Source organism: Camellia sinensis, chromosome 4 (genome assembly GCF_055761805.1).
Source record: "Camellia sinensis isolate YWXY chromosome 4, ASM5576180v1, whole genome shotgun sequence".
Classification (NCBI taxonomy): Eukaryota; Viridiplantae; Streptophyta; class Magnoliopsida; order Ericales; family Theaceae; genus Camellia; species Camellia sinensis.
In genome coordinates, this window is record NC_138964.1 from 191629309 (window position 1) to 191657239 (window position 27931).

Here is a 27931-nt window from a genome sequence, read left to right on the forward strand (position 1 = left end):
TTCATTTTTGTCAAAATGGCCATTGGCCCATACATTCGTGTCAAAATGGCCTTCGGCCCGCTCATTCATGTCAGAACGACCTTCGGTCCGTTCATTTATATCAAAACGGCCTTTGGCCCATTCATTTGTGTCAAAACGGCCTTCGGCCCGCTCATTCATGTCAGAACGACCTTCGGTCCATCCATATAGGTCAAAATGACCTTCGGTCCGTTCATTTATATCAAAACGGCCTTTGGCCCATTCATTTGTGTCAAAACGGCCTTCGGCCCACTCATTCATGTCAAAACGACCTTTGGTCCATTATCTCTATCAAAACGACCTCTGGTCCATTCGTTTATTCTTAGACTTTTGTCCACAGTCCCAATTAGCAAATTCATAAGGCTTATAAGGGAATAACAATTGGACATTCACAAGCTTTCAAATATTGATATTACTCACAGTGATCGGCTTATGGATTTGCCCTGGAGCTTGACCCTACACATTTCATGAACACAAAAGGGTCATTAACAGTTCAATCCGTTCCTTGCTTCACATGTTCCACATTAGGCTTTATTCATATCTCATTAATTCATTTACAATGCTTAACATATGCCTAAGAGTTCTTACAAGTGAAAGAGAACGGAAAACAGAACTCAGAATGCAAAAACAGAATCAAAGAAAACAGGGTCCCCGCTCGAGCGTCAACTTCCCCGCTTGAGCGGACCCTTAAGGCTTGCAAAAGTACTGGTTGTATGAAAAATGCGCTCGAGCGTGAAATGGGCGCTCGAGTGGAAGGCCTGTCCACAAAAGCTCCCCGCTCGAGCGTGGAATATCCCGCTCGAGCGGAAACCAACTCTGCAAAGAGTGCTGGGGGCACGATTTTACCGCTCGAGCGTCTATTCCTCCGCTCGAGCGGACATAAAAAATCTGGCTTTTCCAAATTGAGTTCTTGAGCTCCAATTCGAAATCTCAGCCTCAATACTTGCATGCAATGGCTCAAATCTCAAATATAATCACACTAACATGGTACCAATGCAAGATTATAACATTATGGAGTTCAATTTCTTGATTTATCCACAAGCATGTCCCAAAATATGTCAAACTCAACATCAACATAACAAACTCATGCATTCAAACTCATATCTTCTCAAATTGTACATGCATGTGATGAATTAGCCACATTCTCTACTTACATAACACAAAGGGTGATCAAGACATGAGTTTCTTTAACATTTCACATGGATTATACACATTTGTGCTCAAACATGCAATATCAAGGTGATTTCCTACATGCATGCACACATTAAGCTTCAATTCAACAAATACAACCCAATTTCATTTCAATCTTACTCTTGATCACCAAATTAGTTTGAGCCACAAAAATTACAAACTATAATCCAAGAATTACTCACCTAGGAGCTTGATTCTCACAATCTATGATTAAATCTTGAATTAGACTTCCAACCTCCAAGTTTCAAGACCACAATTGCACAATCCCTCTTTCTCCCTCTCTATAGTCGGCTCCCTCTCTCAAATTGAGTCCAAGAATCAGTCAAAATGAGCTAAAGGAGAGAAATGAGGTGTAGTGCTCAAATACATCAAGTCCCACTAAGTTAATATAACAATAATAATAATAAGGCAATTGGGCACTAATCCACCAATTTAATCTGACCCGAATCAATTTTTCAATTAAATCTCACCGCAGGCTCTAAAATTATGCCAACCACAATGGCGTAATCAATTTTGGGTTCTGTGGCCGACATGGCCCTCAATTTAATTTCCAAAACAGATTATTCAGACAGGTATTCCTACGGTGAACAGATAAGACTTCAAAATCATAAACATTCACATAATGGCACATAAAATCATGCTAAACACATAATCATACTCAAATTAAGGACCAGTTAGCATATTACGGGACAGGGGTATCACAGTCTTCCCCCCTTTAGGAAGTTTGGTCCTCCAAACTTAATTTACCTTCGTCCGGAAACAAATGTGGATAGCGTAGACGCATTTCCTCCTCTTTTTCCCACGTAACATCTGTCCCATAGTGTTTCTTCCATTCCACTTTCACCATTGGAATGGATTTGTTTCTCAATTCCTTCACTTGTCGGTCAACAATTCTTTCCGGCCATTCAGCATATTCCATATTTTCATCAATAGCAACCCGATGATAATCAATCACATGCAACGGGTCTCGGAGGTAACCCCTCAACATCGACACATGAAACACATTATGGATTTGCTCGAATCTCGGTGGTAAGGCCACTCTATAAGCAACTGGACCAAGCCTTTCCAAAATCTGAAACGGCCCAATGTAGCGGGGCGACAACTTGCCCTTTTTCCCAAATCTGACTTGGCCCTTCATCGGAGAAACACGGATGAACACATGGTCACCAACCTCATACTCAAGAGGTCTTCTTCGAACGTCTGCATAATTCTTTTGTCGGTCCTGAGCTGTTTTGAGCCTTTGGCGAATAGTCTTGATTTTCTTAGATGTATCTTGCACAATTTCTGGCCCAAGCAAAGCTCTATCCCCGACCTCTGTCCAACAGATAGGTGATCTACACCTCCTACCATACAAAGCCTCATATGGTGCCGTACCGATGCTGGAGTGGAAGCTGTTATTATAAGCAAATTCTGCGAGTGGCAAATAATCTTCCCAACTCCTCTGAAAATCCAAAGCACACATGCGAAGCATATCTTCCAAAGTTTGAATCGTTCGTGCTGATTGCCCGTCTGTCTGTGGGTGAAATGTAGTACTGAACCTTAGTTCTGTTCCCATAGCTTCCTGCAACCTCTTCCACAATCTAAACACAAATTTCGGATCTCTATCCGATACAATAGATACTGGAACTCCGTGTAAACGGACAATCTCATCAACATAAATGGTAGCCAATCTATAAGCGGTAAATGTAGTTTTGACAGGCAGAAAATGTGCAGACTTACTCAGTCTATCAACTACAACCCAAACAGAATCCATACCTCGAGAAGTCCGAGGTAGGCCAACAACGAAATCCATAGTCACATGTTCCCACTTCCATTCAGGAATAGGGAGAGGTTGAAGTAGGCCGCCTAGTTTCTGGTGTTCAGCCTTGACTTGCTGACACTGAAGGCACTTGGACACATATTCTGCAATCTCTTTCTTCATTTTAGGCCACCAATAGGTTTGTTTCAAATCCTGATACATTTTATTGTTACCCGGATGCATAGCAAATATGGACCTGTGGGCTTCATCTAAAACCCTCTTCTTTAGTTTTGGAATATTTGGAACACATATCCGGTTTCGAAATTTCAACATTTCATTCTCAATACTGAATTCTGCTTTCGGGCTTGCCTCGAATTCGTCAATCACTTTCTTGAGGTACTCATCCTCTTTCTATTTCCGTTGGATTTCATCAATGATCGCCGGCTCGGCTGTAATAGCGGCTATCAATCCGCCCCGTTCACACATTACCACTTCAATTTCAGACTTCTCAAAATCTTGCAAGATCTCTCTTTGTTCGGTGAGCAAACAGGCCATACTCCCCATTGATTTTCTGCTCAAGGCATCAGCAACTGTATTAGCTTTCCCGGGGTGGTACTGAATTTCTAGGTCGTAATCTTTTATTAGTTCCAGCCACCTTCTCTGACGCATATTTAACTCTTTCTGCATGAAGAAGTATTTCAGGCTCTTATAATCCGTGTAGACTTCACACTTTGCCCCATACAAATAATGCCGCCAGATTTTCAAAGCAAAAACGACTGCGGCCAATTCAAGGTCATGTGTTGGGTAGTTCTTCTCGTGTGGCCTCAACTGTCGGGAGGCGTAAGCGATAACCTTTCCGTTCTGCATTAACACACAACCCAAACCCTTATAAGATGCATCACTAAAGATTACGAAACTTTCCGTACCTGAAGGTAGTGTTAAAATTGGTGCAGTAGTCAATCTTGTCTTTAATTCATGAAAGGCTGATTCCCTTTCTTCGTTCCACTCAAAAGGTTGCCCCTTACGGGTCAGTTGGGTAAGGGGCACCGCTAATTTCGAAAAGTCCTTCACAAACCTCCTGTAGTACCCAGCCAAGCCCATGAAGCTGAGAACTTCTGTCACATTGGTCGGTGTAGGCCAATTCAAAATTGCCTCTATCTTCTGCGGGTCCACTGAAATTCCTTCCTTGTTGATCACGTGCCCTAAGAAAATAACCTTATCCAACCAAAAATCACATTTCTTTAATTTAGCAAATAGTTTTCTTTCCCGAAGTATTTGTAAAACAGTCCTCAAATGATGTTCATGTTCAAGTCTATCTTTAGAGTATATTAAAATATCATCGATGAAGACTACAACAAACTCATCAAGGTAGGTTTTAAAAATTCTATTCATTAAGTCCATAAATGCTGCCGGAGCATTAGTCACTCCAAACGGCATAACAATAAACTCAAAATGACCATACCTCGTTCTGAATGCGGTTTTCTCAACATCCTCTGCCTTAACTTTCAGCTGATGATACCCGGATCTCAAATCAATCTTAGAAAACACCTGTGATCCCTGCAACTGGTCAAATAAGTCGTCAATATGGGGTAAGGGATATTTGTTCTTTATCGTTACCTTATTCAATTCCCGATAGTCGATGCACAGGCGCAAGGTACCATCTTTCTTTTTCACAAACAGCACTGGTGCACCCCAAGGCGAAGTGCTAGGTCGGATAAACCCCTTATCAAGCAGGTCTTGCAACTGTTCTTTCAATTCCTTCATCTCGGCAGTAGCCATTCTATAGGGAGTTTTAGAAATAGGCTGAGTGCCTGGCACAGTTTCAATGGTAAACTCGATCTCCCTGTCTACCAATTCCCCTGGTAATTCATTTGGAAACACGTCCAGAAATTCTCTAACAATAGGAATATTATTCAATTCAACATTCTCATATTGTTCAGACAACACATAGCACAAATAACCCCGGCACCCTTTCCTAATCAGTTTACATGCTTTCATTGCGGATATCAAATAAGGTGGAGGCACTACCCCATTACCCACAAACACAATCTCTTTCTGTTCTGGTAGGTTAAATACAACCCTTTTTGTCACACAGTCTATGGTGGCACAGTACTTGGTCAACCAATCCATGCCCAAAATTACATCGAAATGTCTAAAGTTCAAGGGCAACAAATCTACATATAGGGTAGCATCCTCAATATGCATGTCACAAAACCGATATATATAATCACATAACACAGATTCCCCCGATGGAGCAGACACGCATAACAAATATGGCAATAGCTCTAGGGGTCTATTCAATCTAGATGCAAACGTATATGTCACAAATGAGTGCGTTCATCTAGAATCAATTAATACAAAGGCATCCTGATTACATATTGAAATAGTACCTGAGACAACGGCATTGGCATTCCGTGTATTGCCCGGAACAAGTGCAAAGATTCTCTCCTGTCTTACTGTATCCCCAGTAGTAATAGATTTGAAAGTGTTCCCCGGCTTTGGGATCGATGCGGTGGAACTAGCTGCTAGTTTCCCACTGTTCTGATTACACTCTCGGGCTATGTGCCCTTGCTTCCCACATTTAAAACAGGCTCCCGATGCACGGTAACAGACTCCACGGTGCCTTTTGCTACAAATATTGCACATGGGAGCTGTGTCTCGGGAAGAACTCGAAGTATTTGAGGAGCCCGTGTTTTGCTTTTTCAGAAATTTCTTATTCGAAAATAAGCCTTGTCTTTTGTTGCCTTTCCATTCTGTTACTGGCTTAGCTTGTCTGGCTATGTTAGCCTCTGATATGATGGCTCTGTCAAGCACCCCGATGTAGGTTTCCAATTTTAGGACATTCACCCTCTCTAGGATGTCATTGTGGAGTCCACCTTCAAAATGTCTTGCCTTGTTATAGTCCGTGTCAATTACATGTGGTGCAAACCTGGCCAATTCAATGAATTTGGCCTCATACTCAGCTACAGTCATGCTATCTTGCTTGAGTTCCATGAATTCTGCCACTTTCCTATCCCGGACACACTGCGGGAAGTACTTGTCATAGAATATTTCTAGAAACTTCACCCAGTCGACATCCCTATGATTTTCTCGCATCAACATCTACCACCTTCTTGCTTCGTCTTCTAGCATAAAAGTGGCTAGAAGCACTTTCTGAGTCTCTGAACAGGGAAACACTTCAAATAATTTCTCAATGCCGAGGACCCACGCTTCGGCTTTCAACGGATCTAATCCCCCGTGAAATTGTGGTGGTTTCATTTTCTTGAATTCCTTAGTGAGAGCTATAATCCGGTCATCATTCTGGTGATCTGGCACAGGTGGTGCCGGAGGTGGAGGTGGTGGTGTGGCTGCTGCCACTGTTGTTGCCACTCCTGTTGCTCTCTCAAAGCTTTTGCCATTTCTTGGATCAGTCTTTCCATTCTGTCCAGTCTGACAGTAGAAGATTCCTCTATCTCATCACCTCTGGTTCTCATCATCTGATTAAACTTGCATTATATTTTACACAAAAGATACACAAGTGTGCATATACTATGAAACACATATTCTCAGATAATTTGTAATGCAAGTAGTTCACAACTTACACATATAATTGTTCATATCAAAACATTTAAGCATATAATCAATGCTTCTAAATTCGTGTTTATGAATGCATCCTAGATCTTGTCTAGACGCTTATTGCTCTTTTGGACAAGTGTGTGGGTTATTAACTCGTGCTCTGATACCACTCTGTCACGACCCGAACCCGCCCCTATGGGTTAAGGACATAACCGGCCAGTAATCCTGAAATTACCTACGGCGGAAACCAACTCTGCAAAAAGTTTGGCTGAGTGTCAGATAGCTGAGGCAGATTGGTAGCAAAGCAGGTTTGAAGAACTCATGCTCTTTGATGAAAAAAGGCTAAAAGAAAGGGTTATCAACGAAGAATTGCCAGGGCTTTCAACAAGAAGGTTAAGTCCAGGAATTTAAAAGAGAGGGATCTAGTGCTCAAAGACAACCGAGTTCCCATCCACGACCCTAGGGGCAAGTTGAGACCCAATTAGACTGGTCCCCACATTATCAAGTCTATTTGGTCGGGTGGAGCTGTCGTTCTGATAGATCTAGATGGCCTTGAGTTCTCCCAGCCGATCAACATGGACAAGTTGAAAAAATACCATCCCTAAGTGGCTCGCTAGGCCGAAAATTTGAAAGGGCAACCTAGGCAAAAGTTAGAGCATGAAAAATTTGAAATAATAAAAACTGAGCTCGCAAGGTTAAAAACCTAGAAAGGGCGACCTTGGCAAAAGTTAGAGCGCAAAACGAGAGTGTTAATACACGAGTGAACCTGAACCAAACTATGTAAGGCTTGATTCCCATCTTCGAGATATGTAGGCAACTTCATTCTGAAGTCCAGCCATAAACACTTCCAAATCAACTTTGTCCAGGTGATCATGTTGGTCATCTTTGTCTATTCTACATTCAAGAGCTCGGTTGTGATCTCCAGTGCAGTGCTATTCAGACTAAGGGAAACTTTCCAGTTTGTGGGATCCGGGGTTGTGCATCTCAATGACAGATCTCAAGCGTGTCCAGTTTTGATCCATATCGAAAATGGTTTTGAAAAGTTTTAATAAAAGTTGATTTTGGTCAAATTAATCTTTTTACGACTTAGACCATTTTTGGACCAAATGGAAAATTTTCAGTACCCACAACCTTCAATTACATTGATTTCAATACAGAGTTCTCCTACTCTTGAATACAAATTGAAGTTGCTTTTTATTACATTCATAAAGAAAACTTAAAAGTACTGATAACGTAAATAAATTCGAGGCACAATCAGGTGTTCCTGCGCCCCCTCCCAGAGCTTGAGAAAACCTCTGATGCCAAAGTAGGCCCAACCTCTGCCTCTTTATCAAGCCAAGCTATGCACTCATCAGAGAGGGTGCAACTGAAAGTGGGAGCGGGGGCCAGAAGCTCTCTCGTCCTCCATGCTATGGCATACCGAGCTAGCTGTGCGCCTCGGACTAAAAATGCAGCAGGGTACTCTATCCCTCATTCCGAATAAGTTTTATCATGCCCAAATTGGCGTCAGATTCGAAATGGGAAGTAAAAGACACAGTGTGTCAAGCCGATCACCTGAATCCTGGGCTGGCGAGACATGTTGTAACTCATCACCGGCAGATTAAGCCAAGGGCAGCGCCAAGCAATATTGGCAGCAGACAAACTACACATCCATTCGCACCACCATCCCTTATCAGGGGCATCGACTAGACGTCGCCGGAAGAAATAGCCATGAGCTGAACATGCTGGGCATAAGTCCCAACCTTCAACTTATCCATCAACCATATCTGGGGAGGGATGAAAAATGAGAGATTAAAGAATAGAGAGGTGTACGTGGAGAGAAAAGTGAGAAAAGGGTTTTAAGAGAAAAATCGAGCCTGAGGGCCGAGTGATGTGAGAAATGTATGTGAGATAGGGTGGGAAACATTAACTGCGGCAGTAGTGGACTCCCCACGAATCTAGTCGTCTCTTGGCGATGGAAGGCATCCAAACCCATCAATGTCTCAGCTAGCGTCATAGCAATACAGCTCTTACCCTCTCTTAAACCTTGGGCAACCTCAATCAAATGGATGATAGACCCACCAAAGCCTGGGACAAGCAAGAAATGAGACAACATGCATAAGCAGAGGGCGTGTCACCGAAAGCCCTACCAGTGATGATCGACACAGTCACCGGCATTAGAAAATCGACGAATCAGGCCCGGGATGTCCAGTTTTCCATCGCGAATCAAAGACCGAGTGTCATGCAAAGTGAGCCCCCACATTCGTCCTAAGGCTTGGATGTGGCCAAAACGGAGTTGGGGCAAGATCTCTTCATCGCGCTGAGATTCCATCAAAGCTTGGAAGTTTTCGAAAGAGAGACACATCTCTTGTCCACCAAACCTAAAAACATGGGTTACCGGATTCCAACACCTTGCCGCGGCATGAAGGAACGGAAAACGCAGTAGGGTGAGGCTCAGTGTGAATAGTGCATTTATTCCGATGCCCCGAAAATCCAGCTTTTCCGAGCCATCCAAGTTAGCAATCCAATTTGTGAGATTTTTTACAAGAAATGCTTCCATTTGGGGCAAAAACAGAGTTGAAATGGAGAAACTACGAAGCTGGGGCTTTTGTAGAAGATAAGGTGTTGAGTGGAAGATAGGTGTCAACAATCTGGGCACTTTCTGCATTAATGGCTGACCGACCAATTTGATGGTCGATCGACCATCTTTTTAGCCGATCGGCTAGTTCTTGTTGCCGATGGCTCTTTATGGTGGCCGATGGTCTCCCACCTTGGCCGATGGCCTCTCCTTTTGTTCTCTAAGTTGTCCATGTGTTGGAGGTGTTGAGAACTTGTGACTTGTTCCACTTTGAATGCCTTTGGTGACGATTTTGCGAAGTCACGCCTGTGTTACTTTGATTTGTTTATCGAGTTGTTGCATTTGTTTATCGAGTTGTATTTTGCATTGTTTGTTAAGTTCTTGTCTTACTTATCGAGTTGTATTCACATTTGGTTAGCATGTCAAGTCTTTGTTTTGCTTATCGAGTTGTTTTGTTCTTTCGGTTGTCAGTTGGTTCACTACCTGACTTAGGTAATGCAATTCAAGTGCGCAATTTTCAAACAAAGTTCAATCTCATTTACATGCTGTGTGATGTAATGCGATGCAATGCGATGCTTAGAATACAAATGTAACACTTTTTCAATCAAAAGGTTGTTTTCATTCCATCATGTTTTCTTTTGCAAAGGGTACAAAGTTTTAAAGAAAATAAACCTACCTGAGGCAGTACAATGTGCAAAAACTACAGGCAAAAAAAGAAATAAAGCAAAAACAAAACATCTGAAATTGGCGTCAGTCGCCTCAAGAGCGGGAATCCCTCATCGTCCTCTTTCTCGATAAAGGCCCGGAGCTACCGTCGTTAGCTCCACTACCAGAGTTTGAACCCAAGCCATCTCCAGCCTCATCTCCATCCTGAGACGACTCTGACTGTGGACTCACTACTTCCTCATCAGACTCATTATCATCTGGGGCAAGCACCCGCGAACTACTCTCGGTATGAGCACGTCCAGCTCTGCTTCGGCTGCGTGCGAGAGTCCCTCGTCCCGCTCCCCCTGCTGCCTAGGGAGGCACTAAAGGTCCCACTGAGGCACCCGCTGTGGCTGGTATCTGGAATGGGGCTTGAAAAGAACAATTTGGCAAATGCATCAGTTATGCTGTGCAAAGCTGAGTATGGTATCAAATGCGGTATATGATTACAGTGTATGAATACTGTGAGCAGTATATGAACACCATGAGCGGGAAATGATTGCAGAGTATGAGGGCCGTGGCCAGTATATGAGATGTAGTGTATCGGTGCCGTGAGTGGTATGTGAGTGTGGTGTATCAAATGCAATATTAATAATGTGATGCATCAGATCAGTATGGAGTAGATTATAGAGGGTTTTGGGATGGAGCTTAAAAGTACTTACCGGAATACCGTAAATATTCAGCAGGTCCATGCTCCTCTGCAGCATCCCCATCACCGAAGCCGACAACTCCAGAGCCTGCCCAGTGTACTCTATGGAAGCCTGCAAAAGTGTTGAGGTAATTGGTAATCTGCGGGATATCAACTGAAATGAAATGAATGTACAAAATGTAAAGTATAGCATATACCGGGATCAAGCCTCGAACTCTGACAAGCTCATGATCAGTCAGGGGAGGAGCGATGGGAATCTGATAAATCTCTCCAGCCCGTCCTTGGCATGTCATGAAAGTGGGCAGGTCTGGCCACTCCGCCCTCTGTCCCCTCCGGGAACCCCTCCTACCATGGACTTGGGTCGCCCTCGATCCTCCCACTCCTCCTACTGGGGCTGCAAGTCTCTCTCTCTCACCTCGGTGAACACTGGCCAGAGGCGGCATAAGGTATGACTGGATGAAGACGGTGTAGTCCTCGTCGTCTCTGAAGAAGTCGACATCCCAACCGATCATGAAATCGGTCATCTCCTGCGAAGTGTACATCACTGTACGCCTCATGTGCGAAAGAGGCAACATCGGGACTATCTGCTTAGGCAAACCGAGGCTATGTCGCAAGAAGCGCTCTCCCAAGTACCATGCCCGACAGACCGGACCCTCAAGCAAAACCCAGAATCTAGCAGTCTCCCGAGCGCCCATATATTGGTCTCTAACTGCGTCAGGCAGCACTGCCTAGGGCTGCCAAGTGATCTGCAAATGATGGACATACGGGTTGTTATCTGCTATTGAAAGTGCAATATAAAGCAAAGCTCAAATGAACTGTAAGGTTTGAAATACCTCCGCTACAGCTACAGTGTCAAAATATCGGCGAAAGAATGAGAAAGACTCTCACGGCCTCCGCTCGCATCTCCTATCGAACCGATGTGAATATGGAACCATGGGGGGGATCTCCACCGCCGGCTCTAGAGCAAGCGTCGGGAAGTAGGCATATACCCACAACTACAGAATGCGAAAGGGCAATGATGAGTATGTTTATCATTAAAGCAGTATACAGATGAAGCAGAAATCAGAGAATGATGTGCAGTGTCTTGTGTACAACCAGTGTAAAGTAGATTGCGTGTTATGTAGTGTGTGTGGTGTACAAATAATGTAAAGTAGGACTGTAAACCAGAAGGGAAAGATGTACCTCCCAGGTTCTCCAGTAGCCTCCTAACAGGTGCCCGCTCTGCACAAGATGAGGAACTCATATATCCATATAGTGTGGCCAACCCTGCGTCGCCCCAGTCATAGCGCCGAATGCGAGTCACGTCCACCAGTGCGCTCAAGAGGTAGAGGCCAACGGTGTTTGCCTGGTCGGCGAATAAAGTGGTGCCAAGCAAGAACATGAGGAACCCCTAGGCGTAGTGCTCGACCTCCTCGCGGGTCGTCAACATCTGTCCCCTGAACTGGTCGGCGAACCATGAATATCTCACGAACCCTGGTCGGGAGAGAGGTGGGCGAATGCCGAGCAAAAAGATCTAGGCAGCATCCCACTCGCCCATATCAGTGTAAAAAGGGATCAGATCACCCCCTACTCCGATGCCAATGAGCATGGAGAAGTCGAAGGGAGTCATCGTCATCTCTCCTATTGTAGAAAGGTGGAAGGAATCGGTGGTGTCCCACCACCTCTCCACTAAGGCGCCTAGAAGAGGCCGACTCGCAGTGAGGTGCGAGAGTGCCATGCAGAATATGCCAAAACCGGCCCCATCGACGATGTGGCGAACAGTGTCGAGTAGCTCCATATACTAATCTCGTGCAATCGTGTTCCCATAACCTCGAAAGGCGTGAGAATCTCCCTGTGTTCAAGACAAACAGATGCGGAGCAGTGTCAGGAATACAGTGTATGCATGTGTTCAGAATTGATATAAGTACAATGTGTACATATGCTCGAGTTGATAGAAGTATCATGTATGAATGTGCTCAAAATGAACTAGGCATGCAATATAGTTTGGGTTAATCAGATGAAGAGTAATATTGGCTATCCAAGACATATGACCTACAATGCAGAAGGTAAAGAGGAAGGATATACCTCAGCGGCGCCATAGGACAAGTGTGACTCCGGCTCGCGTAACAGGAGGTCCTTCGAAGCACCTCGTGCAAAGCTCCTGAACTGGTGAATACTATCATGAGGCAATACGTGTATGTCAGCGTGATAAGATGCTGGGTCGAAAGCCCGAATGCCGAGCGGCAAAGGCTCGAACTCGGGATCCATCTCCATCCCTGGAGGAACCCCATCCTGTGGAATATCATCCGCCATCTCGAGAAGAGTGAGAAAATGGTCGAAGGTATGGAAAATGGGCAAGAATACCAAAAGTCAACTCCGAGGAGTGAAAAATAGAAGAAAATGTCAAGGCTCGGAAGAGGGCACGAAAACCAAGGGTAACTCGGGGGAAACAAACCCCAAGTGGTGGAAATCAAGAAAGAGGCGCCAAAGGCACTTTCAATCGGTTCAAAGTGTGTAAAACAACGAGGGTTTCGTGAATCAAATGTTTTTAGGACGTTGGAAAATGCATTTGAAGCACGAATCTAAGGGGGAAAGTGATCTCGAGCAAGAGAAGAAAGGTTTTCGGCCTTGGAGAAGTGAAAGAATAGGGTTTGGAACCCTATACTTAAAGACCCGAGGCAAATGGACAAAATTGCCCCGAATCTGCCACTTTTGGCCGATCGGCCAAATTATTGGCCGGCCGGCCACATTGTTGGCCAATTAGCTTGTTTGATGGCCAATGGCTCCCTATTGTGGCCGATAAACCTCCATTGCCCTTGTTTGGGGTTGTTCTATTGATTTGTGCCCTCATATCTCAAGAAAGTGCAAGAAAATGTACCTTTTGAAGCTCAAGCGGTCTCTGTGGTGACCTCAAACTGTGTTTTTCCGTGTGCGACACTCGATATACACAAAATGTATCTTTTTTTGTATCCTTTTGCATATTGCTAGATTCGAAAATTATCTTTGAATGCGTGGCTTTACAGTGTTCTTATCATGTTCATGGGGTTTGCATTTGTTATATGCCTTTCTCATTTTTGCATCGGACATGCATCCTCGCGTTTGCACAACATGCATGTTGTCTCAAATAGGTATTCGTGTTTACATTGCATAGAGTATATACATTGCATAGAACACGTTTTAGCCTTGCTTGCATAGAATGTGCACTTCTCACCTGGGCATGAAATGCGCGTCTTAATGTTGCATGGAGCATACATTTCTCGCACTTGCATTGTTATGCACCTATTCACTCGCGTTGTCACGCACGTTCCAATTGCATTGTTATGCACCACTTCACTTGCGTTGTCACGCACGTTCCAGTTGCATTGTTTTGCACACTTCAATTGCATTGTTATGCACCACTTCTCTTGCGTTGTCACGCACATTCCACCTGCATTGTTTTGCACACTTCAGCTGCATTGTTATGCACTCTTCACTTGCGTTGTCACGCACATTCCAGTTGCATTGTTATGCACTTTTTTCACTTGCATTGTTATGCACGTTTCACTTGCATTGTTATGCACACTTTACTTGCGTTGTCATGCACGTTCTACTTACATTGTTATGCACACTTCATTTGCATGGTTATGCATGTCTTACTTGCGTTGTCACACACATTTCAGTTGCATTGTTATGCACGTCTTACTTGCATTGTCACGCACATTTCAGTTGCATTGTTATGCACACTCTACTTGCATTGTCATGCATTCGTTCTACTTGCATTGTTATGCACCTTTTCACTTGCCTTGTTATGCATACTTCACTTGCATTGTTATGCATGTTCCATTTGTATTGTTATGCACCCTTTCGCTTGCATTGTTATGCACGTCTCCCATGCATTGTTATGCATCTTTCCATTTGCATTGTATATACACGCGTTTATCTTGTATTGAAATTGTATCATGATATAGCGTTGATCATGTGTTTCTACTATAGTGCACTTGTTGAGTTTCTTTCTTGTGCAGGCATGATATTGTATGTACGGTTCATTTGAAGTTGGTGAAACCAGATGATATTATATGTACGGTTCATTCAAGAGAAGTTCCAGTTTAGTTTGACTGCTACCCTTCTCCTCTCGCGTTTGACACGCGTTTCGATGCCTTTCTACTTTTGCATTTGATACGTTAGGAGGTGTTTCGTTTGAGACTTTGGGTGTTCCTAATAGTCGCTTTTAATCTTTCCTGCGTGAGCCGTAGTTAAGATCACATAATTTTTTTACATCCTTTCTGCATGAAATGTAGTTGGGTCTGTAATTCCCACGCGTGGCGTGTTTACTTGTTTTGCTTGTATACGAGTTTGCTGTCGCATTTCTTTGCATAACATCCGCTTAAACTGTTGTATTTGTTTTGCATAAATGCTTCATTATAGCCCTCTTTGCATAATCATAAGTTATGTCCTGCATCGTGCATATCATTTGCATTTTGCCCTAGCCCACGGGCGCATCTCTGCATTGTCATTTCGTATGTTTGTCTAAGTCTTCGGCCTTGTCAAAAATGGGCCGTCTCTGGGCTTTGACATTCACTCCTGTCATCTTATAACTTTCGAGTTCTATCAAAGAGGGGGAACTGCAGACACCCCATTTTTTACCGTCCTCAAGACTTGGATATCATCGTTTGAACACTAGATGATCATCCATGCTCGTGTTCGTTTTGAGTTCCTGAAGGTCTCGGTTGTGCGCCTTGCCTTGGAGTCTCTCAATTTGTCTGTTTTGTACTTGGTTGTGAACCAAAGCTGGTGGCTTTGTTTCTGAGGGAAATGGGGGGTGGCCTACTGGCCAGCCCTACAACCCATCGGCCAGGCCCTGTGCCCATCGGCCATGCCCTCCTTTTATCGGCCATCAGTGTTGGCCGATCGGCATCACTGATGGCCGGTCAGCACCTTTAATGGCCGGTCAGCCATTTTTTTGGCCGAGACCCCTTTTTCTGCTTTTGCAGATATTTTTCTTCCAGCTGGTGCCAGCTGTTGATCACTTTGTGTATCCTTCATACACATGTATAGATGGATTCATACAAGCTTTAGCTTGTCAAGGAAGCTTTAGCTTGTGTTTTTCTATATAAGGGGAGGCCCTCCCCCATCTCCAAGGTTTTGAAAAATTACAGAGGACTATACATATGTCTTTATCTCTATATTGCTCCCTCTTTCTCTCTATTTGCACTTGTTTGTGCTCAAAAGTGCCTTTTCTTCACACTTTTGCACACAAACACCTAGTGAAACACCTTCACTATTGAGCTGAGGTACTTGGAGGTTGCGTTTGAGTGGTTTTGGGATGGTTTTTGCCTCTGAAGTTGCTATTCTAAAGTTGTTCTTCAAGGGTGAGTCTTTAGCCCCTTCAAAGCTTTGTCTTCATTGTTTATTTGGCCCTATTTGCATGATGTTTTAGGCCAAGCTTTCAACTGAAAAAAAGTTCTGTATTTAAGTACTTAAAATGTTTGTTTGAGGCTTTGTTTGAGTTAGGAGTGGTTTACCCCCTTTGGTGGCTTGTTTGGCTTTATTTTGTGCCATCTCTTTAGGCCTTTGAGGCCATCTCCTTTTGGCCTTCCTACCACTGAATTCCAAGGGAATTTCAGTGGTGGAAATGTGGTTTCGAGGTCTCAAATGTGTTAGGTTTTATTTCTTGGCAATCCCATTTGACAAAACTCCTTTGAGTTGTAATTTTATTCTCCTTTTTATTTCAGTGAGGCTATGAGTTGTTAGATGCGAATCCAACCCGAATCAAGCCTTTCAGAGAAGTTTGTGATGATAAAGCTTTAAAGATTGCCACTTCGCTGATTATGACATTCCAAGTTGCCTGTCTGCTCGAGCGGACATTCCCCCGCTCGAGCGGAGAATCCCTGGTTCCAGAAGTTTTGGTCGCCTGTAAAAGTACTGAGCTGTGTGGTTTCGTGCTCGAGCGGGTTCTCTAGCGCTCGAACGGACCTCTGTTATATCACACGCATATTTTGCTGAAGCCACTCGAACGGGCTGTTGGGCGCTCGAGCGGAGATCGCGGGACAGATTCTATAAATTCGCGTGTTGGGTCAGATTTTAGTATTGCTACTCCAGATCATCTTTTTGGGTTCTAGGGTTTATATCTGGGGATACTTTGTGAGTTTTCTTTGATGTTTTATTGAGTATTCAACTCATGGTTTAAAGAGAGTATATCAAAGGTTTTGTTTGCTATACAAAAGAGAGAGTTGTTCTTCGGTGGATTCTGAAGAATTCGAGCTTGAAGCTTTGGTGGATTCTGGGGTGGCTCATTGTAAAGATAATTCCGAGGTAAAGACGGGTTGGAAGAGGCACATAGAGGTTGGTTTAATTAGGCGTGGATTCGCTAGGTAATTGAGAGTATACTTGTGTAATTCCTTTAAATCTTCTTAGTGGATTGTTTTGTAGCTGTTGCCCGTGGTTTTTTTAATCACAGTTGGAGGTGTCCAATTGTGGTTTTTTCACGTTAAAATCGTTGTGTTGATTTGTTTTGATTGTTTGATTGGGATTGTTATATACTGCTTAAAATTGTTACATAATCACAAATCAATATCTAGGGGATTTCTAAATTTTTCAAAATGGGTGGGGGTTGTCCCCCCTCCTCTACTCTTGTGTGCTTGTGTTGATGGCTCATCAAAGTAGCATGTCCTTCTAGCATGTTTTGGCTCCATCTCAACATGCCTTAGGCCTTTATTTTAACATGATATAGCTCTGTTTTGGCTTGGTTTGATTACCTCTTGCATGCTTCATACACTAGTAGTATAATCCTCCCTATAGCTTTAACATGCATCATGCTTTAGACCATCATTCTAGCATATTTTTGGCTCCACTCCAGCAAGCTTTTATTCATGTTTTTCCATGTTTAAGCTCTGTTTCATGTGCTTTGGGTCATGCATGCCTTGCTTTGTATAGCCATAGTGCATTTTTGCCCACTAGCCTTATGTTTTGAGTCCACTAACATGCATTACTTGGGCTATTTGTATGATTTAGCATCATTTGATATATGATTTCAGTGCATGAAATGTGGTTATACTCTCCTATGCTTCACTCTTTCAATGCTTTTGGAAGGTCATGCTTTATGCCTTAAACATGAGCCAATGTGTATGCCATCTTGCCTAAGCTTTTGGGCTACCATTTCAATGTGTTTTGGGCCTTATTTTTCCATGATACAACTCTGTTTTTGATTGGTTAGAGCATCCCTCATTTTCTTCTTGCACATGTAGTGTAACCATGCTCATTGGCCTTGCATGCTTGGTGTTTTGGCTGACCATGCTAGCTTGTTTTGGCTTCATTCCATGCATGTTTTGGCATTGTTTTGACCTGGATTGGGACTGTTTTGAGTCGCCTTGGCCCTTTGGGGCTTGCTTGATAGGGCTATGGCACAAGTGCCTTTACTAGCCTTAAGCTTTGTGACTCCTAGCATGCTTTATTTGTGATATGTGCATGATTTGGCCTCATTTCTTACATGATTTCAGAGCATATTTCATAGCTACACTCTCACATTTGTCACTTCTTAATTGTGTTTGAGAGTTGACCCTTATGCCTAGTTCATGGGCCAATGCATGATCATACATTTTCTTGCTTTTTAATGCTAGCATTTCAGAGCATCTCAGCCACTGTTTTGGCATGCATGAGGTCAATTTGGGGCTGGTTTTGTCCATTGGGCATTGCATTACATAGCTCTTGTGTTGTGTCCTTCAATGCTTAAGGACTCTAACTTGCCATGCTCATGTTGTTGCATTGCATGTTGTTTGCATGTTGTTACATTGCATTATGTTTGTATGTTGTTGCATTACATTATTGTTTGCATGTGTGTTGCATTGCATTGTGTTTGGATCGAATGTTGATCCAAACACGAGAAACGAGGGGCATTTTATACTTGAAGTGATGAAACGCACCTCATTTCTTGGTCACCGACACCTTTGATCATACATGATAAGGTGGAGGTTCATCAAGTCTTTATGTGTTATTTTTGTGCATTCATTGACATTGAATTGTGCAAACTTGGCTTCTTTGGCCATCAGGTATTGAGATGCGTGATTGATGGCCCGAGAGTCGAGTACCGCACTCCCTTGAGCTTGAGAAACGATAGGGAGGATGGTTGTGCACACATACCTGGAAAATACACTGCCATGCCTCTATTTGTGCTCTGTTGTAGCAAAAGGAGAAATTGCAGGAAACAGTGGCCGACTAGCCATCAAAGCTGCCGACCGGCCACCAAGTCTGCCGATCGGCTATCAAAATTGGCCAATAGCAATAAACTCGCCAATGGCCATTCCTCTTGGTCAACTATCCCTCAGCATGTTCTTAAGGTGGATCAGAAGTATCTTGGAGGTTGGCACAATTTTCAAAAGTCCAAAAGAGTGCAAACAGAGGCATCACGAGGCACAGTAGTGGATTTCCGAGCGAAGCCAACCGAGCATGCATACACCCCTCGCCCCAAGGCTCCTTTTAACTGCTTTGCTTAGCTAGTTAACTATTTGGTTCTGTACTTAAGTAGTTAATGCATTTAGCTATTCATTTGCGTTTGTAATTAGTTAACTTGTTAGTTAATTGGTTTCGGTTTGTAATTAATTAGCTTAGAGTAGCTAGTTAGTTGATTCATTCGATGGAGGGAAAATGTTGTAATAAGTATATGTGTGTGTGATGCATGTCTTCTAACCCCATTTCTTTCTCCCTTTTACTTATCAGTTTTCAATGGTTAGTTTAGGACATGTTTCAATTAGCATACTTATGCTTTGCATGCGTGCATCATTCATTCGTATTGCATGCTCCCGGCTCAGCGCATCATTTAAATTGCATTGTATTTCAATACCTATTTGAGTACGTGTATCAAGTGTTGAAAATCATATGCCATCTTAGATAGCTGAGCCTACTTAGTTGCATTTTTGCATGTATTGCATTAGGCATCTTGTATAATTAGGATCATGCATTGATTTCTAATTGGTTTCTGCTTTAGCTCGGAGTACACTGTAAGTGTTTATGTTTTAGCATCTTTGCATGTGTGTAAGTGACTGCCATGATAGCATGCTTGCCATGAGGCTATGTGCTTAAGTGATTAACTATTTGAATGCTTGTGGGTGGAGGTTTGATTGCCTAAATTCGAACAATTCATCGAAATGTGAGTTTTAAGCCTACTTGAGAGTGGGAAATCATGTTTTCTAAGCCCACTTGAGGGTGGCAAATCCGCGACTTAGCCTACTTGCGAGTAGCAACTCCAAACCATTTTAAAAAACAAACATGAGATGTTTTGTTCCAATTCTTGCGATTGAGTCTATACTTGTATGTTGTGCGCATCACATAGTAAGTTAGCCAATAAACCGGAATAAGAACGCATGTGTTTTCAAAAACAACATATCATGTTAGTAGAGGCCGATCTTTGATCGGGCGAGCGGGGGTGCTCATTTCAGGACCTTCCCCTCTCGTACCCAAGTTCCCGAGCCGAGGCAACTTTGGTGATGACGGACACGTGGCCTTTGGCACGAGTCAGGATTTCCTAAATTTTCCAAAACAAAACATTTAGGTGGCGACTCTGTAATCTGGCAAAGCAATCCATGTTTGGCACTTCTTGATTAAAATCGATTTTCCAAAACGATTTGCCGAATTTGGACTCTTTGGTGATTTATCAGTCTTACATTGCACTTTGTGAGATTTGATTCAGAACCGTGACAGGAGTTAGAACTGTAGTAGCTAAGAACAACAATTTGCGCCCTCGCGCGCAGAGCGGAGTTCGGGACAATCTACAATAAGAGGTGATGGTAGTGGTGGTGGTGGTGGTAATGGCGAAGGATATTAGTGATGAAGTTATGGTAGTGATAGAGGAGATGGAGTAGCGGTGGCAGATGAGAGGTAATGGTAGTAGTAGTGGTGGTGGTGGTGGTGGTAGTGGAGTGGTGGCGATGGTGGTAGTAATGGTAGTTATAGAGGTGGAATGACAACAGTGGTAGCAGTGGTGGTAGTGGAATGACATTTGCAGTAGTGGTGAAGGTGGTAGAAGAGATGGGTAGTGAGAGAGATAGAGATGAGTGAGAGACAGATAGAGAAGAGAAATAGAGAGACAGAGACAGAGTGATGAGTGAGTGAGAGAGAGAGACAAAGTCGTAAAAGTATATTTTCTTGTAGTGGATCGATAAATCGAGAGGGAGCTTGGTAAATAGAGAAGAGGAGAGAGAGAAAGTGAGCAAGGCGAACACAGTGGAGGAGAGAGACAAACAGACAGACAGACAAACAGGTAGACAGAGATAGAATAGTGATGAATGAGAGAGAAAGAGATAGAGAGAGAGGGGGACAAAAAAGAGAGAAACAAAAGATGAGCGAGAGATAGACAAAGAGAAAGGGAAAGAGAGCAAAAAGAGATAAACAAGAAAAAGACATAGAAAAAGAAAGAGACAGAGAGAGATAAGCGAGAGAGATAGAGAGAAGAGAGATGAGCGAAACAGACAGAGAGAGAAGAGAAACAGAGAGAGAAGAGAGATGAGAGAGATAGAGAGAAGAGAGATGAGCAAGAGACACAAAGAGAAAGAGAGAGAGACAGACAAGCAGAGAAGAGTGATGAGTGAGAGAAAGAAAGAGAAGAGAGATAGAGAGAAAGAAAGATAAAAAAATGGGTAAAAAGAGAAATGTTATATCAAAAGATAAGACGACGTCGTTTTTTTTTTATTTTTTTTTTGTGACAGAAAAATATCGTTGGATTTATTTAAACCATTTTGTGACTATATATATATGAAGCCGTCTTAAAGCCACAATATTTTATTTTTTATTTTTTTTGCAATGGTCCTATTACAGTCGCAAAAAACTTACTCTTTTTTTTTTGCGATTGTAGCTAGTGCCGTCGCAAAAACTCTATTTTTTTGCGACAGCAATCTCTGCCGTCGCAAATACTCTCATTTTTTTTGCGACAACAATTTCTACCTTCGCAAATACGTACTCGCCTTTTTTCGCGACAGCATTTTCTACCGTCACAAATACTCTCCTTTTTCGCGTCGGCAAGTGTGCCGTCTCAAATGCTTCCGTCTTTTAAGTCCACTTTTCTTGTAGTGATGGAAAGTAAATATATATAAAAAATATTTTTTTGTCGCATTCCTGTTGAGTCCGTATCGTAATTTTTTCAAAATCACTATGTTCTATATCCATACCAGAGTCACGTTTTAGCTTGCAAATATTAGGAAACATATAAATATCATTAGATTAAAGACATAACTACAATTTCATCCAGTCAACATATGGCTCGTAATGTCCTCAAAACATGGAAATGCAAAGTACCAGAGACTAGTAGCTGTTAATCCTTCGAAATATGCCAGATGTCCACCGTGCTTTGTTGTAGCCAGGACAATATTTTTATTTGCTCTATGAAGGAAGAAAAATATTAGCTCAGGTAAACATTGGCAGAGAAAATAGGATTGTCAAAAAGGAAGTATTTGTTCAGTGACATAAGAGAAGCATCACCACCTGCACTCATTCCAAGGAATGGCCTCCTTGGTACAAACTGGGTCATCCAAAGCACTAATACAGAGTAGCGGCACTGACACATGTCCCACAAAACTAGAGCTGCTGCAACGTCTGTAGTATGTACCTACAGTCCTGATGAAACAAAATGTTATTGTCAATAACTACAAGAGAAAAGGTATTGAGATAGATAGAGAGAGAGGGATCAAATATAATGACCTCAAACTTTCCAACAAGGCATGTGGCATAATTGTCAAAATCTCGAATAGAACGTGACTATGCAAGCACAAGAAATAACCATAAGAAGGACATTAGTTGAAAGGAAGCATGATGAAAGAGTATTTATAGTTTTAATGCAGAAGGCAGATGTGAGAGATTTTGTTTTTCTTTTTAATCTTTTTTCTCTCACAACATTATGTGAACTACTAAAATAATATCAAACCATGAAAAGCCAACATAATGGCAGAAGAAATGTATCTTAAAATGTGAAATGATAGTGAACATAGCATGAGGCAACGAAACAAAACATGAGGAGGGGCTTCATCGAAGTGAGGGGAATGCTAAGGATATTTTTTTTTGAAACAAAAAGCATAGAAAAAACTTCAATATGATTTATTTCTAGAGAGGAACAAAACCTTTTTAATGCCATCCCAATCAGCTAGGCGAGTATACTGAGGTCGATGTCTGCAATAGACATTTATATACTGTTACGATAAGCCAAGAAACAGCATACATAAAAATTCAGTTAATAATTCATAACACATACAAGTGAAAAGCAGAAATATAGTCTGTTTTAGTTCCAAAGAGTTAAGTGAACATAACCAGAATTCAAGTTCAAAGCCTCAACTAAGAATGTAATGAAGGCATAAAATCGTGCGTAACCTTGAAGACCAATGGTAAGAGCTCTGTCATGTAACTTCTGTACAAGCCTGCGAGATATGAACCTGTCACCGATCTGGGAGGGAGAGGAAAGACGATATAAATTCTATTTATGTAACAAGTGATAAGAACTAATACCAAAAGCATGATTATAATTATTTTAAAGTTGTTCATATAGAAGGAATATCTCTTCAATGTTAAGTAAACTAAGCTACCCGTAAATATTTTGAGTAAACTAGTAACGAAATTCTAGTTTTGTTGTCCCACTCTTTGAAATAACACACAAAATTTTACGAAGCATAATGCAAAAAATTTAGTTCGAGTAGCATGGGAAATTTAAAGCAATTATGACATAGAAATCAAGAGAGCAGACGAAAATGTATAACATATAAAATATATACACATCATGCATCGATCAGTACATGATATATCAGAGAAATCATTCTTGTTAAAAGTCGAGTGATATTAGTGAGAGTGGCAGCCTTCTTGACTAGGTTTCACGAAAAGTTTTAATTGTGGAAAAAGAAGATAATGAACAAATGACTATTGACATTCATTCATGTTTTAAATCATGTCTACCCCAATTTATCGACGGAGTTGTGCAACAAAAATATAAACATTCATATATATATATATAGCTCCAATACTCGCATCCTTTTTGGAAATGCCAGTTGCACCTGCATCCCACTCCACATCAACAGTGACCACAACCACAATTCAAACTTTACCCAAACCCAAAATGGATGATTAAGTCCATGTAATATAAGAGACAGCTTTTCATGGTTTCTTTCTTATAATTGTACTATTAATACACTACAGAACAAGCCCAAACCATTGCCAGTGTAAATGTTCAAACATCCAATATAATATTCATGTTCGTTCAAGACACTAACCAGAAGGTCCCAGGGGGAGCAGATAGCAGCAGCCCCAGCGATGAGAACATTCTCCCCATCCTCTCCAAGGTATTTTACCTGGAAGAAATAATTAAACAAAGCAAATATCAAGTTGTTTGACATTTACATTCAAATATAATTAAGAATTGGTACACTAATTACAATATAGAAAAACAACAGTATCTAGATAACAGAATCTATAATGACATGCTGCAAAATATGTTCAAAAGCACTGTAAGAAACATATTATTATACATAAAAGCCGCAAAGCAAGTGTTATTCATCGAAAGGAGGCATGGCTAGTAAAATTGCTTTACACCATCAATAGTAAGTTTCCCCTTCCATACTAAAGTAAGAATTTCTATATTATACGTAGGAAAAATCCATTAAGCATATTTTCTTTAACTGAAATTGTCACTAGGAATTCATTCTGATCAAGGAATCCAATTCCTTTTTATTCCTGGATTGCTTGGTAGCTTGTCTCAACCAGTTAAAACACCTAAATAGAAGCTTATGTGATGATAGGTGTAACCTGTTGATCAACCTAGACTTATCATAGTACACCTACACTTGATTGAAAAAGATCCCCTCGAGTGTAATACAGTGATTGAATTGAACTAGCAAATTAAGAACCTATTCAAGTCCAAACACTAACAGCTTATATAGGGGAAGGCTTTGTGGCTGCTCAAAGTATGGGACAAAAGTTGAGGCAAAATTGACTTTGGTTGAAGCCATGAATTCCTTACATGACAAAGTTTGGAATTCAATAAATGGGCAAAAGCTAGGACAACGAGCATTAGATGTAATATATTGACTGTCTTAGTCTTGTTTTTGGCTCACAAGGGATAAACAAGGATCCGACTTATTCTTCTCCATAACATAAAGATGGTTACAGGGTCATTTTTGTGTTGCAATTCTGTGACGACCATGAGCAATTACAGATATAGTAGCTTGGCATATCTCTAGTGCCAAGCTATTGTTTGACTACAAATTTCAAAATAAGCATGCAAAATCTTTTGGCCTGTACACGTATGTCTAGGTTGATAAGATACTGTATCTTGATATTTTCCACTATGTTTGGCCATGGTATTCCTGTAGATTATAAAAAATAAAAACTAATGAAATATTTTAAGAGAATAAATTGAAACATTCAAAGTCAAACTCAAATATATGAGGTATGAAACAGATCCAGCAATCACAACATATATACCAGAATGTTAGCACCGATACTAGTCCCAACAGCAAATAGGGGAGCCTTGGCATATTCATGACGGAGATAATGAACAACTTCCCTTGTATCCTCAGTCCAACCAGCATTGTAAAAGCAATCGGACTGCACAGATTGTGAGCCAGTTGTACACTAATATTCAGCAAAAGCTAATAACATTCAATTTTAAGAAAGTAACTTGCAGACTAATAAACAAACAAGCCAGAAACAAACCTAGTAAGTACCACGTAGCTGGAGATATATTAGACATACCCATCATATTATGTTTTTCATGAGACTCATTTCTACCAAAGCGTATGTAATGTTTTTAGTTGTTTTATATCAAGCTGTTTTAGCACGAACTGTTAGGGACAGTATAAACCATATCATTTTAAATCCACTAAACAAATTAAAGAGACAAAAGACTCTGCATGTTCATATATTCCAAAATCTCTGTTTCAATAGTCAACCACATATACAATACCTTGTCTTTACATACAAACAATGAATGTGAGGGAAAGGAACGATCACTTAACAAAGAAATCCATGCACGCACACATACACACACAGAATAAATAACAACAAAATAGGGTGAAGTTAGAAAAAAGGAAAACTGGGACACCAGGGCTAATCATTTCTTCTAATTTCACCTCAAGTAAAATTAGTTTCCCATCTCATCACAGTACTAAAAGAAAAAACCCATTGATATGAACTTAAAAAGTACTGCAAAAATATCTTTGCAAAATTTACTTTTCTGCAGGAGCAAGATGAGTGAAGAATGACTCTCCAGCATGTTAAAGAAAACGCAACTACAATATTTGATTATCTCAAACTGGAAAATGTACGAAAAAACCTTCAACTGCCAAAAGACTTACAGTGACAGAAACGCCACCCAATCCTCTGTGGTTGCTAACTGTTAGTGTATAACCACGTTCCATCCACGTTTCGCCGTATTGAACACAATATGCTTTATGTATTTGCAAACATGACAAAAGGTCAACAAAGTTGGATTCTGACTGGTTCTAATTAAGTGAGGCAATTTTATCGATCTAACATGTAATCAACAAGTAGAGTAATTTAAACTTCTCTTCCTTTTTACCCAATTTATTGAGTTCCAAATCCCTCTTGAATTATCGATTTGAATTCTGAGTCTCAACTATGACTGTAGATCAACTTTTTCACATCTTACCAAAGCATTATCAAGTAAAGTGTTTCATAATATCCTAATCAGGGTAGGCACGTGTAGTGTGATATCTTCACACCAGCTTGAGGGGGGATATTCATTCTTTTATTTCTATATTTTGTGTGTACATGTACAGAGCATATTTTCATAATATTGATGAAATAAGTATAAATAAGAGATTCAAGGAAGAGAACACTAAGTCTCTCACTAATATTCTAGTGCCTTTTTTTTCTCGTCTTTCTTATGCTTCAGCTACTTCTTATTCTCATTATTGCTCATACACAAAAAACCAACCCATAATAAAGACCAAGTTAACAAAACCACAGCCATAAGAAAATAACATACTGAAATTTAAATTCCCCAAAACACCATAGCAACATCAGGAGACTTCAAGACATGTATAGAAATAGGTTAATGGTTATAGAACTACTTACGGGGGAAGTAGAATCACTTGTTAAACCAGGTATCACTACCATAATGGGGGTTGTGTCATCTTTAGAAATAGAACTATTCCTGTATATAGCATCGCCTGAAACTATGTAATAAATGGGTACATAAGTCAGAGAACATTAAGGTTGACTACATTTGTTAGTCAATAGTCATACATCACTATCATATTGAAAAATATTGTTAATCAACATGCTCATGCAGGCAGCTAATCAATTACATATGCATATACAGCCAGGCACATTGGAATATAAGCTTCTCACGCAACAAGCACACTAAGGTTATATTTTTGCATTACCATTGGAACTCATTAGCCAACCCAAAGCAATTGTTCCATCATCTGATATATGAAATATCTGTCTGGGAGAACAAACACAAGTACTTGTTAGATGACAAGCCTAGATTATATTTCAAAGACTAAAGGTGATATTTATACTTTCAAAAATGACTTAGACCCCCAGCTGGGGGTGCTGGGGGTCATCCGTGATTGGGCCAAAAAAAACTGTTTTTTTTTTTTTTTTTTTTTTTTTTTTCCAGCCAACCCCAGGCCGACATGTGGCACTGGAGGTCGCTGGGGGTCGTCCGTACTGGGGGTCAGAAGCATTGTTGTTATACTTTTTAACACTAAGTTGTTCTAAAGATTTGAAAACCGAAAAATAAAAATTAAACACAATTGCACAGAACATCCATGTTGATGCCAGATACAAGTAGCCCACTAAATTTACAAGAATATCATCATTTTACAACTAAAATGAGAAAGTAGAAGGTATGTAAACAAGAAAGTTGGTAAATGAATATTGATTATAAAATAAAACAAATTAAACATGAGAGAAATGTAATTCACAATGTTATCACACACCAGATAATGACCTTGCAATATTGACCATCTATGAAGCATGGATACAGGACATGGTGATTTCAAAAAAATGGGGACATGAACATGTCAAAATTTTTAATTTATATATATATATATATATATTTGCTATGTAGATTAATATTATGTTACCAAATAATCAAAATTAATAAAAAATAATATAAATTCAATTTATTTATATATATATATATACAAACCATTATATTTAAACAAATTAATAGATTATCCATATTTGTACTCCAGACGCACTCCTCCACTTAAGCCACCCTGCCTTAATTCTGTGGACCACATCCGCTCCAATCTCCCTAGTCGTTGTGATGATTGATCCTAAATAACGAAAATGTTCACTCTTAGGTAACTCTTGCATCCTTTGTGCACCTTTCTTAGAGTCTTGAATTGTTGAGGTTGTAACTTGACAAGCACTAAATCCCCAACTTGAAACTCCATTGCGCGCCTCTTTTTGTCAGCCCATTTTTTCATCTTCTTTGATGCTTTGTCCAAGTATGTGCGTGCTACGTCAGCTTGTTCTTGCCAACCTTTAGCAAATTTGAATGCTGCTGGACTCCTTTCCATATAGCTTGACATGACTGTGTGGGGTGTTAATGGTTGTT

The 27931-nt window shown here is 41.1% G+C and overlaps 1 pseudogene; it reads right to left on the reverse strand.

Annotated features, from left to right (window-relative positions):
* Positions 1-21524: 21524 nt before the first annotated feature.
* On the reverse strand, positions 21525-27905 carry LOC114274634 (embryogenesis-associated protein EMB8-like; annotated as a pseudogene).
* Between the last annotated feature and the right edge of the window lie 26 nt (positions 27906-27931).